The following is a 17,974-nucleotide window of genomic DNA, read 5'->3' on the forward strand; positions in this document are numbered from 1 at the left end:
CCCCTCTTAACTGTTCCCTCTATCTAACATATTCTGGTTCTATTCTGCTTGCTGGCATCAAGTTATAAGATCTACTGCAGCTTGCATTTTGGCACCTACAACATCACTAGAAGCATCAATGGCTAATTATAGGGCAAAGATCCATTATATTTATTAAGCACAAATAACTTTTTCCACAAAATCAACAGTAGCCCCTATACTGATGTAAGTGCTATCCCTTTGAAACTTCCCTGTGGCCCATTTATGTATGCTGTTAGATATGTACAGCATTATAAGAGTGCTATGCTCTGGATTTAGCAATTGTACTGAGTGTCTGAATTAATTTTACATTATAAATTCAACTTTATCTCGAAGTTCCACTGTGGTTTCACCCTGACTGTGATCTTCCCACACTTGTCCATTCTGGCTCTTATTTTTTCTTTAGAGTTTCTCCAATGCGGGCATGCTGCCCAATCTGCCCACTTTTTCCATTTGATTATCACTGCCAGATACACTTGTTTTGGCCCCACTTTCTGGAACTCTCTCACTTATTACAGTGTATCATTTCAGTTCAACTTTAAGTACTTTGATGTAGTCAACATGAAGAACTTTTCAAAACCTCAGCTGGCCATACCTTTAGCAATTACTCAAGGCAATCTCAGTTTCCATTTCTGACTCTCAATGAGGCTTCCTGGGATATGTCTCCACATTAAAGAATACTATCAAAATGGAATTTTGTGGTCAATCTTGAACCACTGTTGGTAGATATTACACGCCCTGCACTTACTTGATGTCATAGAGTAAGATTTTTGCTTCTACAGATTTTTCACTTAACCAATAAATAAATCATACTCCGACCATTAAACAATGACCTCTGTGTTAAAATTTGATTTAATATAAATCCTAAATTTTCATGGTTTCAAAGGCTGCATCGTAGATGAAAATTATTATCATCAAAACCTAAGCATAAAATTAATTAATTTTTAGTTATTTATTCTATATTTCTTCCTTCCCTGTCACCTGTAAAAATGCCATCTCCTGATGCAGACTGGGAGACCACTTCACTGAGCACCTACGCTCTGTCCGCCAGAAAAAGCGGGATCTCCCGGTGGTCACCCATTTTAATTCCACTTCCCATTCCCATTCCCATTCCGACATGTCAGTCCATGGCCTCCTCTACTGCCACAATGAGGCCACACTCAGCTTGGAGGATCAACAACTTATATTCCATCCAGGTAGCCTCCAAACTGATGCATGAACACTGATTTCTTGAACTTCCATAATTGCCTCCCCTCCCCCTTCTCTCCTTCACCATTCCCAATTCCCATTTCCCTCGCTCATCTTATCTCCTCACCTGCCCATCACCTCCCTTTGGTACTCCTCCCCCTTCCCTTTCTTCCATGGCATTCTGTCTTCTCCTATGAGATGCCTCCTTCTCCAGCCCTTTATCTCTTTCATCAAACAACTTCCCAGCTCTTCACTTTACCTCCTCCCCCTCGCTCTGTTTCACCTAGCACCTGCCAGGCCTCAGCCTGAATCGTCGACTCTTTACTCTTTTCCATAGATGCTGCCTAGCCTGCTGAGTTCCTCCAGCATCTTGTGTGCGTGTTGCCTTGGATCTGCAACATCTGCAGATTTTCTCCCCTTTGCGTTATTTATTTATTTATTGAGATTCAGTGTGGAATCGGTCCTTCTGGCCCTTCGAGCCACAACATCCAGCAACCACTGATGAAACCCTAGCCTAATCATGGGACAATTTACAATCACCAATTAACCTACCAACGTAGTGGGAGGAAACTGGAGCACCCAGAAAAATCCACACGGTCACGGGGAGAATGTACAAACTCCTTACAGGCAGTGGTGGGATTCGAACCCAGGTCACTGGTACTTTGTGCTAACCACTATGCTACCATGCCACCTTTTCGATGTGTTTCTAGGAGCTCGCTGGAGAAAGGAAAGATGCATTCAGTGGCAAGGCATGCTGCAGAGTGAAATAGATCAGAAGATGTTCTCGAAGGGGTTGTCTAAAAAGAAAATCCCTCACTGGGGGTGGAATGAGAAAGATATGTCAATCAATAAAAGCCAAGGAATATTATCTTTTGGGATAATAAAGGACCAACTCAAATGCGTATCTTAAAACATTACTTGGAGAGCAAAGAAAAACCTTTTGATGCAACCTGACATCATGCCAAACCTTAAATCATGGACAGGGCACTTAAGAATTTATTTGCATGTCTCACTTTTCTCTTTTCTCTCCTTATCATCTAAAACTCAGTATTACCTTACCTGCATGATGATGTTGTTGGTGCCACATGGTAAGTAAAAGACAAAGGGGTAAGTACATGCAATAAATTAAACAAGCTGTTTAAATCACTAGAAACAGCTGTGGGATATTGAAACTATACACCTCTGTACCCTTGAATTCTCATTTTCTATTATTTTAATACAGATACTAACTGGTTTATTTTCAACAGCTTTTTGAAAGTAAGGGATGAAGTAAATATGAGAAAGTGAATGACAAAATATTTTTTGACAAAATATTTTAAATTAACTCATTAAGGTAGGAGTTAATGCTAATTATATATTTTAATAAATAAGATTGTCATGTGTTTATTTCTAATAATTAAGGAATTAGCTAAAGCATGAAAGAATGCCAGACAAAAAGGAAAAAACTAGGTGTGAACATTTACCTCATCTGGAGACTTGCCGACTAACCAGGCAGTAAGGGTTCAAAGCTATACTCCAACCTCCCTGACAGGATATTATTTAAATAGTCAGCTAGTCAGGACCTTCTGCAAGGTGCCAGAAAACATCCATCAGGGCCTTGCAGTAAGCCTGTCAGCCAAGGTTGTAGGCAGAGAGCCAGGCTGTCAAGTTTTGGGCTGGCAGCCAGTCTGTCATGCTCTCAGGCAAGAAGCCAAGCAGGCACTTTGAAGCTTACAGGGTTAGCCAGCTGGTATGTGAGGGTGACCTGTCAGCTCAGAAATAATATACTCTAAAGGTCACACGTTCTGAGACTAATTTAGCAGACACTGTCCTTATAATGATTTGGATAAGAGCATTTAGCATTCATTGCTGCAATTGCACCAGAGTTTCCTTTGATTATATTTTCAATTACATTCTCTTCTCATAGATGCTCAATTGTTCATGTTGTACATTTGAATTCATACAGGATTATTACCGTAGGTAAACAGTGCACAGTATCTTTATAAAGTATGAAAAGAGAACACGCATTTTAATTACACCTCAAATGAATTACTGTGGCCTCTGCCTTACTTTGCCAGATAGCTGAGATAATAGCATGTCATGTCAAAGCTCCTTTGGCTCATTATCAAAGTAGCCTTATTCAAGTACAAGGCAAAAGAGTTCATTTGTAAGTAGATATTATCCAGTGAAATCTTTGGCCTGTTCAAGTTAAATTGTTGGAATATTAATGTCTGAAAGAAACTCAACTCCTTAATTTTAAATAGGGTGTGATCAGAACATTTTCTTATAATGAAAATCAAGAACAGGTTATTATGCAATCCTTAAAGTTCAACATTGAAAAAAAATTGACACACGCTGTTAGAAAAATAATAACAAGTTTATAGTGTCTGCTGTTGTTGGTGTCACCAAAAGAATAGCAATTTGAGACAGGAGAGATATGCATAAATTTTTGAATGATTGTCTACACTTAGCTTTTGCTCTCACAGATAATGGTCCTCTCTATCAGCCTCCCAGTCAGTATGATTTGTGCTGCAAATATGAGTTCTCTTGTCCTAATTATTTAAAACAGATAATTCATGTCACAATTTAGGGGTGATTGATGATCACAACATGCTGGTCAACTCTAGGGCTTATAAAAGAAGCAATGAAAACAGGGAGCTTCAATCCTACATGTGATAAATTGCTCTTGGTGCCATTTTTTAAATAATCTTTATTCAAATTCATGCTTTATGTTGTTGTCCTTCTTAATTTCTTTCTCTTTATTTCTCTTTCTCATCTCTGATAATTATTCATTCTCAATCTATGAAAGGCTTTGAAGAAGATCATTGGACCAGATGGCCATGAGCTTCCAGACACAGTAAAACTCTAATTATCAATTGTTCAAAAATCCTAGTGGTTTTGCATCTGACTCACCGGATGCTGATTCCCACGCTCCTTCGAGCACAATGGGGCCGTGGTTCCCACACTCCCTTTAAGTTCACTGAAATCTTGGTTCCTGTGCTTCTTTTAAATTCATTGGGGCTCTGTGTCCCATGTTCCCTTTGATTTTACAGCACCTCCAATTCCAGTGCTTGCTCCCTCTATGAAACACACCTGATTCTGTTCTCTGTGTTACCTGAAACTTATTGGGTCCACTGGAAAAATGATCATACTACTATAGTTGCAATGTCGAAATAAAAAGCAAATATAAGGTGCATTGAACTATTAATTGGAAAATATATATATATAGTATTTCAGAAATTACTAGTGTAATTAGCAAGTGTGCCAGAATAACTGAGTTCCATTGTATCCCAATGGTACTGTGGCATTGTAATTGACATTTCCAGCAACTTGCTACCTAAGTTTGTAAAATAACAAAGATGCAGTAAAAAACCTAATTCATGGCTCTGATTGCAAAATATGCAGCCCAGCATCTTTACCAAATGCTGCATTTAGAATAATTACACTGGATAGTATAAATAGCACAGATGCTGATGACTGGCAGTGATGTACACAGTACTCCACCCCCCAAGATGAATGAAATTAAACAAAGATACACAAACATTCAAAACTGACACAATACAACATTAACAAGTTAAGATTCATTACTTCAGGACAAACATCTCAATATATGTCAATCCTGAATTAATTTTCAGAAAATTTATTGACTTTGCTGTCCTACTTCTGTTCAATCTGTAAACAATAGAACCAATGAAAGGGACTCGCCATACCATTAATCTTGACGGCAAAATCTCAGCTATGTGGTATGGAAGGCTACTATCCTGTCAATGATGACATATTTTGAATGAGACATTGAATCAAAGCTCCAATTATCTTCTCAGGACAATGTAAAGAATTCCATGGCATAATATCAAAGGAGGGCAGGAGAGCTTTCTGTCATTTCCTGCTGCCTCGATAACTGCAGGTGCTGGGGAGAAGGCATACCTACCTACTCTGCCAATGCTTAGCAACAGCAGTGCACAGCATTTGCCTCCGTTTCTTGCTGCTAAGACTGCCCTGGCAGAGAGAAGAGAAAAGAAGTGCCTTTGAAAAGGGACAGTGGGGAAGACAGACAATTAGAAAAGGAAAAACAGAAACTAGAAGTTAGGGGAAGCAAGAGAGAACTGGGAAAGGGGAAGTAGAGGGTGAGTAATGGAAGAGTATGAAAGAAAAAGGCTAGGGCAGAGAAGAGACTGAAAGGGCAAGACAGGTGGAGGAAATGGAGAGCACAACGTAGAATGGGTGTAAGGGGTTTTGGAAAGGAGGCAGGGAGAGTTGGTGGAGCATTGAAAGGAAAACTAGGAATAGGGGTGAAGGACAGCTGCACCGTTGGAAGTGGCATCTTTGAACCCAGGTTCATACTTCCCTTTTGATTAGATATTAAAAAATGCGATTTGCTGTTCCAGGAAAAGCTGAAAGCTTTTTTTTTGGTGTCCTGATTTATGTTTATTCATTAATCAATCTTCCTCTGAGAAATAATCTGGTCTTTGTCATATTACTACTTGTCGAGTTATGCCATGCACCGGTTATTACATTGATCTACTATCATTCCAGTTTTACTGTGTCTGTCACATGGAATGCCCAGCATGAAAGTGGGTCAAATTGGAAAATAATCTGAGTTCTGGGATTTTAAAAATGCAAAGTAACAGTTCAAATGTTTTGTACATGGGAGACATGGCTTCCAAGATTTTCTCCAAGTCTTCAAAGCACATCAACCATCCCTGGCTTAGGTTACGGTTCACCCCTACACTTGGGTAGTTATTTTAGTGTTATTTATGTGTCTGTGGTATATCTGCAGGGAGCCAGTCAGACATGAGCAGTGACGTCAAACAACAAGCAGTACAAGTTGCAAGATTACCTGTCCAAAATTCTTCGGCACATTACAGGTCCACAAATAGAACAGGCCACTCAGAAAGCAGTCAGTACACAGCACCAGTGTGTCATATGATTGAAGCACACATGAATTTCTAGAATGCACTAGAACAGCAGCTGGACATCAAACATACAGTATGGTTCCAAAGGGCCTTGCAACCTCCTGAAATAATGAAAGGCACTTGATAGAAGAAAGTTAAAAGAAACACAGACATATATAGTATTCATCCATCTGCCAGACAACTAGCTGCTTTGAAAATACCAATTATTCTATAAATCAATAGAATTTTGATAGCCTTTAGAATGACCCTGTTCTTCAACTTTAGCTCATTAGAAGCTACTGATCAAACTGCTTACTATATTTATACTGTTGAGCTGAAGTACAAAAATGGCAATCTAAATTGAATTTCAGTTTAGCAATCTGATGTTAAGGACCAATTTAGTCTTGAAAGTGCTTCTAGAGAAACCAACTCACTGCCGATATTTCTTAATGAGCATAATATATCTTTAATATGAAAGTCCAGAATCATCCATTTACTATTCCAGTCCATAAATTGCTGGTCATAAGTGCCAGAAAAAATGAAAAGTCAACTAGTCTAATTTATACTTCAGACATAAATTTTTAGTTGAAGTATTTTTCTCTTAAATTTTATTTCATGCACATTGTACTGGAATAAAAATATTAGACTTGAAATACCCCCTTGAGCTTTTTAATCACGATGTATTTTTTAATTTCATAGTCATTAGCTCATTTATGATGGCATGGAGTTCTTTGCATTATCCTGGGAAGACAGTCAGGGCTTTGATCTAATGTCTCATTCAAAAGACAGCATCATTGATTGACAGGGTGTACCATGCTATATACAGTAAGTTTGCCAAGACTTGGTTTTCAAAATTAATAATATAGCTAATTTATTTTATTGATCCTTAACATAATTTAAATAGGCATCAAGAACAGATTAATAAATATGCCAAAAATGTGCAGAGGAAATTTCAGTTACTTGTTGTCAAGGTTTGGAATATTGGTGTGCCAGTGAGATCCTCTTTTCTTGGATTTATTCAAGAAAACAACTAGCACACATTCTCTGTGCAAAGTACGTTTTACAGGCGTTTGGTGAGGACAGAATTAGATGTGAGTGATATCCCCCATGGCGAATTATCCATGACCCTTACAAAACTGTCTGGGCATATTTTGTTAAAGTACAAGTAGTGTAATACTTTTGTTAAAGTGTTATGAGGAATGTTAGTACAATTTCTCACAAAATGACACTTTAGAACACGAGAAAATAAAGTATGAAGTATAGTGCTCATGTATCAATATGGCATTAAATGTACCATTCAAGTAACAGTGGCATTTTGCAATGAGTTTAATTAATTAAACAGAATTGTCCTAAAAAGAAAACTTAAAACACCAATTTAACCACTTGATAGAATTTACTTATTATGTAGGTGATTTTTCAATTCTTTTAATACCTCATCCTAGGTTTCTGTTGGGGCAGATATTCCAGACAGCAGCTAATCTTGGAACACTTGCCTGGTGTGGACCCTGGGTGTCACTTGCTGCTGAGTGTCAGGCAAGTCTTCAACAGTGGGGCCCCTACAGTGCTTGCGCCTAGCACGGATAAATCTTGTTGTATTTTGGTGGAGGGATATAGATGAGAATAGTTGAAGCAAAGCCATTCATGAAACAAATGGGAAAACAGAAAGAACACTGTCAAATTCATCAAGTTTTTTGATGTTTCTGAATTTCTTCAGCAATCAGAAAATTTCAGAAATTCAAGAATGAAGCAATGAAAGTTTTTTTTAAATTATAAAATGCAAAACTAAAACACTTAAGAACACAAAAACATGAAACATATACATTGGAAATCATTTAAACTGGTTAGAACTTCTCTGGCTCTCTTACAGGCACCCCACTTGCTCATCCTGTTTCAGGTTTAAGCTGTGTAGTTTTAGCATAACATCACACACAAAATGCTGGAGGAACTCAGCAGGCCAGGCGGCATCTATGGAAAAGAGCACAGTCGGCACTTAGGGCCAAATCCTTTGGCAGGACTCCCGCTACTCCAGCGTAACATGCTGAAGATTTGTTACATCCTCATTCTGGTACTCATGTTATGTTGGACAACAACCCAACATACTGAGTCAACGTGAGGGAACACATCAACACATCCAGTCTCCCAATAAGCACACACGATTGCACTCACACACTGCTCCATGTCACGTGCCTTTGTCAGTCACCAAACAACAACTTCCATCAAACGTGATCCACCTCATCCAACATTCAAGAGCCCTGTTACCCTTCACATACCCATCATTCATCCTTTATCCTCATCTGGCAAATGGTCCGCTGCGCCAGGCACAAAGCACAGACAGATTCTAACTAAAACAACAGGAATTCTGCAGATGCTGGAAGTTCAAGCAACACATATCAAAGTTGTTGGTGAACGCAGCAGGCCAGGCAGCATCTCTAGGAAGAGGTACAGTCATATTGGATCTCCTCCTCCCCCTCCCCCTCTCAAATCTCTTACTAACTCTTCCTTCAGTTAGTCCCGACGAAGGGTCTCAGCCTGAAACGTCGACTGTACCTCTTCCTAGAGATGCTGCCTGGCCTGCTGCGTTCACCAGCAACTTTGATGTGTGTTGCCAGATTCTAACTAATGTATTTTCTACCTCACTATTATGTTTTTTAAAGATTAAAGTCTGTCACGAGCCTTGTGGCCCATCAGGCCTGTGCTTATGCCAGTTTCCGTGGCATGAAGCGACTGTGAGTACGAGACTCCCCCAAACCCCCCCCTCCCCCAGGATAGGATGCCAGTCTACCGCGTGGTTAACCCCCAGCATTTTTGCCGGTACCTATTCTCAGCTGGGTAGACTGGAGCATTGTGTGGTTAAGTGCCTTGCTCAAGGACACAACACACCGCCTCGGCCGAGGCTCGAACCCACGACCTTCAGATCGCTAGTCCAACGCCCTAACCACTTGGCCACGAGCCACATACTGTTATGTTTTGTTACTTTAAAACATAAAAATAACTCAATGAAAACATGAAGAGTAACTTCAAGTTTACTTTTAGTGAGGCACGCATATATCACATGGTAGCATGATGACATATGCAATTCACATATTTACTCAAATAACCCATAATGAATTATTTCAACAAAGAGGAAAGCTTATTCAACATATTATATATATACACACAGGAATACTCAAATATTACTGAAATATTAAATACACAGCACTCACAGTCACAAGTAGCAAAGCAGATCAACGCAATAATACTTTGTTCATGAGTTCAGCAGCCTAGTACCCAGAGCATTGCCCATTACTGTAATCTATTACAACACAAAGATCAGAGATGGATGTGCTCCTATTTAATTCCCTTTATCACATTTCATTTAACCCTCATCTCTCAACCTCTCCTGATTTACAGAATGCAGATGGTGCAAACAGACTTTAATTTTGCACCCTGTATCTCCACTGAGCATCACATTATCCTTGTTAGGATATTGAATGCATAGGAGTGAAAGACATTAATGATTGCACTCATTCAGTAAGTGGAGCATGTTCATCAGTGATGTCCGAGGTGCATCCATCTCGACAACTGGAGAATATTTGCTTCTCCTGTCTTGTTGATTGCCAAAAGTCTTAGTAGGATCTGAAGTTAATTACCATTCAACAACCAGCCTCCAATTTAACATCATAGTCTCAGAAATTATGTTCCTTGCAATCTAGAAAGCGAAGCTTTGAAAGCAGCAGCTGTGTCATGGCAAAAATCACACCTTGTGCAAGATCAGAGAAGGTTACATCTAGTCAGGCCACTGGCACTGAAGTTATCACTTTCTAGGCACTTCAGGCAAGACCGAATGGGAACCCTTCGCATAAACATCAGAGGGGTTTCCACTAGCCTACAGGCACACAAGGGTCTTTACTCTTCTCTATCCTGGGACACTTACCTCCTCTACAACAGCTATAAACTAATGGAACAAGTACTCCTGGAATGGTTGGCTTTAAGTATCAAGGCAGGAGTTGCTAAAGGACAAGTAGGCTTTCAAAGCAAACCCAGTGCTGATATCTACTTCTGTAAAACCACAGGACCAGCTGCAACCTTGCACTGCACAACCATTTGTATTGCAACACTTTAAACAATTGTTAAAAAAAATGAAATCTGCAGTTTGCAAAAAAATTGCAATTGGAAGTGAAATCAAATGTGAAAGAGGTCTGCACATGAGGACTTGCATAAAGTAACGTCTTCGATAGCCACTAAAAACAATCAAATAATTATGAAATGAACGTAAGATATTTCATCTTGAGTCTATTCCATACTTAGGTTATTAAAACCTAGAGATTTTAGAAAATCAATAACAGGTAGCATTCTCTGCATGGTATTTACTGAATCAGTGTGACCTCAACTACATCCTCTACAGCACCCAAATTCAATTCCAACCCAAGTCCTAACAGAAAGACTTACAGATTTCTCTAAATAACAAGAGAATGGTAATGACTTTGAATGCCTGAGACAAAAGAACAGGGTACTAATGCTTGAACTGAATATGATGTGCAGCTGGGCTGGCTTACTGTTCTGCTCCACAAACTATTCTCGACACATCTGGAAGTGTAACCAGTTTAGTGAACAGTTGTTGGTTACCAGAGTTACACTGGCACAGATAATTCTGACAGCCAGAAGTAACAAACACATATCCTAGTCAATTAAGTACCAGGAAAGTGGTGGGAAGGGTTAGAGTGGGTGAACAAACAACTTTTTTTCCCACACGTCTTAAGTTGACTTTATTCTATTGTTTTCCTGATCCTCAAAGAAATAAGGTTTTTGTAATGTTCTGCAATAAAGCTTTGACAAGGGTGCAGTGACAAAATGACAATAAGCAACAAATTCCATTTGGAGAAGATTGGGAAATTATATTTTTGGTTTCCAAAATGTACACCTTGTTCTTACACTTGTACATTCATATGCTCCTAATCATAGTACAAGAGATACAAGAGATTACAAGATTGACATTATGTCAGCATGACATGTATTTTTCCACCACTTACATTCTATAAGTTCATCCACAGATTCCAGCGTCTCAACATGCAGTAGTGAGAGGACTTCAGTCCAGTGGTGCACCAAACTTCAGTGCATTTCTCAGTTCTTGAAATGAGAATGAGCCTGAAATGTAACATTCATCAACAGCTCTTTGCACTGGAAGATCAACAAGTTTCAGGAAGTGAATCTAACTGACATTGGAGAGGGTTCAGAGAAGATTCACGAGAATGATTCCTGGAATGAGAGGGTTACCGTATGAGGGACGCCTGGCAGCTCTTGGGCTGTATTCCCTGGAGTTCAGGAGAATGAGGGGGGATCTCATAGAAACATTCCGAATATTAAAAGGCCTGAACAGATTAGATATGGCAAAGTTATTTCCAATGGCAGGGGATTCTAGGAAAAAAGGCACGACTTCAGGATTGAAGGAACATCCTTTTAGAACAGAGATGCGGGGAAATTACTTTAGTCAGAGGGTGGTAAATCTGTGGAATTTGTTGCCATGAGCGGCTGTGGAGGCCAAGTCATTGGGTGTATTTAAGGCAGAGATTGACAGGCTCTTGATTAGCCTGGGCATCAAAGGGTATGGGGTGAAAGCAGAGGAGTGGGGATGACTGGAAGAATTGGATCAGCCCATGATTGAATGGCAGAGCAGACTCGATGGGCTGAATGGCCCACTTCTGCTCCTATATCTTATGGTCTTATCACCAAGGAGGTGAGCAGATGGTCACAAACATGGGAAAATCTGCAGAAACAGGAAATTCAGAGCAACACTCATAAAATGCTGGAGGAACTCAGCAGGCTGGGCAGCATCTATGGAAAAGAATACACAGATGACTGTTTGCTCTTTTCCCACAGATGCTGCTTGGCCTGCTGAGTTCCTCCAGCATTTAGTGTGTGCTGATAGATGATGTTTATTTTGCTGTGGATTTTTTGGTACTGTTCATCGAGCATAAGAGTCTCGTTTTATGTAGCTAATCAGGATAAACATCAACAAAGAGTATTGGCTCACTTTACAGACCTTCTTGGCAAATACACATTTCAAAAGGAGATAGATAATGTCTGATCCCCAGCGCATTCTGCATTCAATGGTAACTGGATTCCATTTGTGCATAAAGGATATTACAGTGGAAGTCCTCATCATCATTAAACGGTTCAGATAATAAGACATTTTGCTAAGTGTTTTTGAAAGTCAGGAAATGGCCCATCGAAATCCACCATCTCATTTTTTCCGAAGGCTCACCACAACATTCTGGACAGAGCTTTGCCTCATTGACTTGTGATCAAGAGTATTTGTCTGCAGAAACTTTTCTATGAAAGATAGTAAACAGCATGGTCCAATTGTATGGAACAATCTGTGTATTGCAACACTAGGGATAGGTAGACCTCAGCACAAAATAGCATGACACGTAGCTTGACACAGCCACATAAAAAGCTATCCATCAAAATGGAGGGCCACAATGGAGGTACACTGTTCTTACCTTCCACCAGAAGTTTTTACATTGCTTCTCTGTGGACTTGATCCCTTTTCAGTCTCGAGGTAAAGTGGAAAATTGTTTGGATGACTGGTGCCACACAGAAGCAGGATATGGGGCCACATTAGTGCCACGTGGAAGAGTGCTGTAAGGATTTTCACCTGATGACAGAAGCTCACTGATCAGCCGCTTACTATCTCACTTGATCTGGTCTGGGATTTGCAACATGACCAAACTGCAGAATAATCTTCCCTTCAATGTCAATGGAAGGCAGAGATCAAGGCAAAGAAACTTTTTATTTAAAGTTTCTGTTTATAAAACTCCAGAAGCATGGAAAATAAGGCCTTCATCAGTTCTATGAGTTTCCTCTATTACCCCATAATTACGACTGGCCTCTTCCTCTAAAGTAACCTCCTAGCTCATTCTTAGTTAAGGAAGCAAGCAAACAATGAAATGTTGTTCTTCAACTCTATGTCCATTTCTGGTTTGAGTTCAAATGTTTCTGGTGCTATTCTAAATGTCATATTGACTTTTAATCATATAACCACATAATAGCTACATTTCACCAGGCTAGCTTTTGGCTGTACACCCAGGTACTGTTTGTGCCAATGAAAATGTGGGCAAAATAACAGATGACAAAATTTATTGCGTTCCCATCAAGAAAGGCAAAAAAAAGTCAGGACCAAACTCACCCAACTTATAATATGATTATAGCTTCAAACGAAATTTGAAACTAAAATGTGCATAAATCTTTTCGAGTGCTCAAATACTTGGCAGTGCCCGAAATTTCATGTTAAAATTTGTATGACACCAACAGAGTAATCAGAGTTACTTTGATACAGTTAATTATTCACCAGACATCAGGGATACTTCATAAGAGGTTTACCTATGGAACGTGTAAAAAAATGATGGATTATATGAAATTATTAGCAAAAAAGACTTAGTAAGATGGACAACTTGGATACACCTTTTTAAAATAAACTTATCTCCACTTTAAAAAGAAAAGCCTCTCTGATCTGTAGTCTGATACTGCATATTAAAAAGATAATTAATCAAGTTTTATTTTTAACTTGGAAAAAATGGCAACTTGCAATTATAGAGCGCTTTCTTCCTAAAATAAGCAAGCAGATTTACAGAAATGAACTTGCTTTCCATGCTGTAACCATTTTACCACTAGCCATTAAAGTGGTTAGACCTCTGGAGAGGAATGTTTAACGGGCTTGGTCAGGTCACAAAAAAGGCAGTGACAGTGGTGGGGCAGTGGGGAAAACAATATATCCACTAAATGGAGGCATCCCAGTTCATGTCAATCCAGAATTCAGAGACTGCCCTTAGAGAAGTTTAATCTCCAAATAAAAAATATGTTTTTATGAGGTTCAATCTTCTGATTCAGGAGCAGAAATGCTCCCATTCAAGAAAAAGTACAATCCAGCATTGGGAGTAATTTTAACCTAATATGGCTGGTTAAAAAAATAAGAATTAGACCAGCTTCCCTTTTTGTCTAATTTTAGTTTCTCTATCAGTCTTTACTATAAAATGACCCTCAATCTCAAGTATTTTAAAATGGGAGAAATGAACATTAAATAGAACAGATTAAGTCAAAGGACAGGCTTTATAAAGGCTTTTGAGAGTGGGAAATCTTTCAACAAGGCTGAGTGATGTGTCAGCCAACAACAAATACTGTGAATTGATCTGTGCAAGGATACTGATTAACTTCATGTTTTTATTGATGCAGATAACATACATGCAGGAAAAGTAACTCCCCAACATTTTTTGAGTGCCGGCAATTGTGCTGCAAACTTGTAATGGGACTATTGCTTTCATTCTCCCCATGAAACTTGTCATTATCTCCTTTGGTTCCATTTAGGCTTATTGGAAGTTTAATTCCATACAATTATATATTTTAGACAAATCCCAGGAAATGCCATTGAAGAGTGTTGTTAGTTTTCTTGGTGGGGGGAATAGGGGGTTAGTATAATTCTTTCACAGCGCCACCCAGTGGAATTATTATCGGCAGGAATCAGGGCTGAATGCCGTTCATTGGAACTTGTAGATGTATGCTATCACTAGAAGTTAATATTCAGTACAAAAGTTGAATATATTTTTAGGTTGCTGGCACATTGTTCTTAAATAATGCCATAACCCTTTGACTAACCCCATTGGAAATGTACAGTAGGAGACGATTACTGGACCTTAATTATCAAATATCGCAAACAATACTTGATGTGGCTTGATATAGCATCTGTTATTGGAGTAGAATTGTTTGTACATATTGAGGCATATTTATTAAAATATTAAATATGTGTTTTGATTTGTATATAAGATGGATACTCTGCTTGTTCTTGACGCCTAAGTAACATTGAGAAACTCACTGAGCAACTCGTGACTGTAGTACGCAAAGGCTTTATCTATTCCATCTGAAAGTGGTGCATCAAAAAGTTTGTCTTTTAGGATTGCTTGTTAATCTCTTGGTGTGGTTTCTGAGTTTGCAGCTGCTTTCTGACTTCCACTTTTAAAAGTTATTTGCTTACTTACAGCCTATTACACCGCTGAAGTTTAGGGCAGCAATGAAAGTCGTCCATCTCTGGAGGTGTTCACGGCTTCCTTCATCATTTCAGTAGTTTCCTCTCGGTTTCCACTACTACTATCAATCACACAAGACCTGGGTAGAGACTCAGGAATATCATCACACTCAGATGTAGAAGGATTCTTCATTGCTGTTTCCATAACAATTTTTGTTTTACCAATCAGGGTTGTTAGCTCTGAGCTGATTCCCCAAACCTGGAGGACTGGTGGACCATTTTTAGTCTGACCTCTACCCTTTGACCTCTTCAGCATAGGTGACCGCACCAAAAGCCAAGGCATTAAGGCCTGACTCCAGCCAACATACCTCTCTGGGCCACTGAGGCAAGCAAGCCTCCAAACCACGACAAGGCTGTGGGCCTCTTGGAAGATTAAAAGTTAAGTGGCCTTCAAAATTTACTATGGTGGTTGTTGGTTTCTTTTAGGGGTTAGGGGAAAAGAAAACAGCTGAAGTGACAGGAGGTGGCAGGACCAGGATTTGTCATCATCTGCTGCAGTGGTAGTTTACATCATGAAGTGGGCTCAGCACATGTGCTCATGTCCATAACTTCAAGTTATGGAAGCTTCTTGGACAACAGTTGTGGTAGGAATAGGTATGGTGTTCCTGCTTACCCAAAGTCTCTTATACATCTGATGTTTATATTTATATTATAGAATTAGTTTAGTTTTAAAATACTCTGGTCATGAAATTACTTACATTATACTCTGTAACATTCCCTCTCTCCCTGTGGCTCTTCTGGCTGAACAATCTATACATGCCATCACTTTTTCAGACTTTCTTCCCTGTGTTCCCTGCATCATGATATGACTATATCTCAGATTGAGGTTTTAATACAAATGTATTTACTTTTACAACAAAAGCAGGTTTCATAAATGGTGCAACATTTTGACATACGTAAGTGGATCTGAATTATTGTGTTTTTTTATCATATGCACAGCAGGCAATGTGTAAAGAGAATGCAGGGGAAGGCTGAAGAAAAATGATGTTCTGTGTTTCTGCATGGCTGAAATCTATTATCATGGTATAAGGGCTTAAAGCCCTGGCCTACATATGTTAAGTGCCATCAACAACTTCAAATAAACCTGGCTCGAGATAATATTGGATAGAATCTAGAGATTTTTGCCTGTGAGGGCTTGTTGAAAAGCGACTCTTTCAGCACTTTGAAAGGTTAGAGGAGATGGAGCTAAGGTGGCTGGATAGAGGTAGAGCAGGTATCAGTTATGATTTCACTGACTGATGGAACGACTTCCAGAAGCAGAGTGGTGTGCAGTTATTTTGTTCTTTTTACTGCATATGCTTATTGATGGCAAAGTCAGCATTTAATTCTAACGGAGTCACAAGAAACTGGAGCTGCTGAAATCTGGAGTAAAAAAAATTAACCTGTGGAGGAACTCAGTTTCAGGGTCAGCTATGTGGGATGAAGATGCTGCATAGTGACTGGCAAGTGTAGAGAGGAGCTAGCCAGTATGCAGAAGTGAGTGGGAGGGGTGTGACAGCTGGTAGGTAGCCGGTTGAACCAGTTCTGATAGAGGATGAGGGGCAGATGAAGCAAGACTGGCAGAGGGAAGTGGAGTTTAGAGACAGAGTGGTAACAGATGAAAACAGATAAGGAAAAAAAAATAGGTAAATGGAGCCAAGTAAGGGGAAGGGAACTAGGGGACATTGCCTCAAGATTCAGGGGAGAAGATTTAGGACAGGGATGAGGAGAAACTGTTTTTCCCAGAGAGTGGTGAATCTGTGGAATTCTCTGCCCAGGGAAGCAGTTGAAGCTTCTTCACTGAATATATTTAGGTTACAATTAGATAGGTTTTTACATAGTAAGGGAATTAAGGGTTATGGAGAAAAGGCAGGTAGATGGAGCTGAGTTTACGGACAGATCAGATCTGATTGAATGGCGGGGCAGGCTCGATGGGCCAGATGGCCTCCTCCTGCTCCTATTTCTTATGTTCTTATGTTAAGGGAAAGGAGGAGGTAGGAACTGAAAGGTGATAAGAAAGAAGCAGATAAAGGAGGGATGATGAGCATGTAGAACCAGGTCAGAGAGGGAATAGGAAGCCAAGGCGGATAGGTGTGTAGTGTAGGTAATGGGCAGATGAAACCAGGTGGGGTAGGGTGACACATTTAGGTAATAGAGTGGAAAAGAGAGGGAAGGCAAAAGGTGAGCATCTACCTACAGAGAACCCAGGTGGACCGGTGAGAATGGGACAGGAATTCCGGAGGAAGTGTTGTTCTTATTGGTAATCGATCCTGAGATTCACTGCTGCCATCCTTCAGGCGGAAGCAGTTGGGAAAGAAATCCAAGGATTTGGACCCAGTGATAATGAAAGAAAGGTGAGTGGGCGTGAGGATGTTGATAATGGGCAGCTCCGCAATGGTAATGCCATTGGATGGCTGAAATCCTTCATGTTACAAATGACTATTTCCCGGCTTTTTGTGGCACACAATATCAGTCGCCATTTTTCCAAATCCTGCTGCATGCAGGAGTAAACCACTTCCCTTTCTGCAGAGCTCTAAAACTGAATATTGTGCAATCCTTAGCTGGCATCCCCTGTCAGGAATTATGATGGAAAGGAGGTCATTAATGAAGCAGGTTTAGAGAGTAAAGCCTCGGAACTCATTGCATCAGTGTGAGTGATATTGATAACATGATACATTTTGTAAATTAACAGACTAATTGAGTGGGTGGGATTTGAGCTCAAATCCCACCCACCCATTCCATGAATGGAAGTTCAAATCACTTAAGCATCTTGAATAGTAGGGAATAAAGTTCCAAGAGGTCCTAGAAATGTTGAGTATGAAAACTAATTCACTGTCACGGTTTGGTTGACTGAAGCCCTCCG

This window comes from Mobula birostris, chromosome 16 (genome assembly GCF_030028105.1).
Source record: "Mobula birostris isolate sMobBir1 chromosome 16, sMobBir1.hap1, whole genome shotgun sequence".
Taxonomy (NCBI): domain Eukaryota; kingdom Metazoa; phylum Chordata; class Chondrichthyes; order Myliobatiformes; family Myliobatidae; genus Mobula; species Mobula birostris.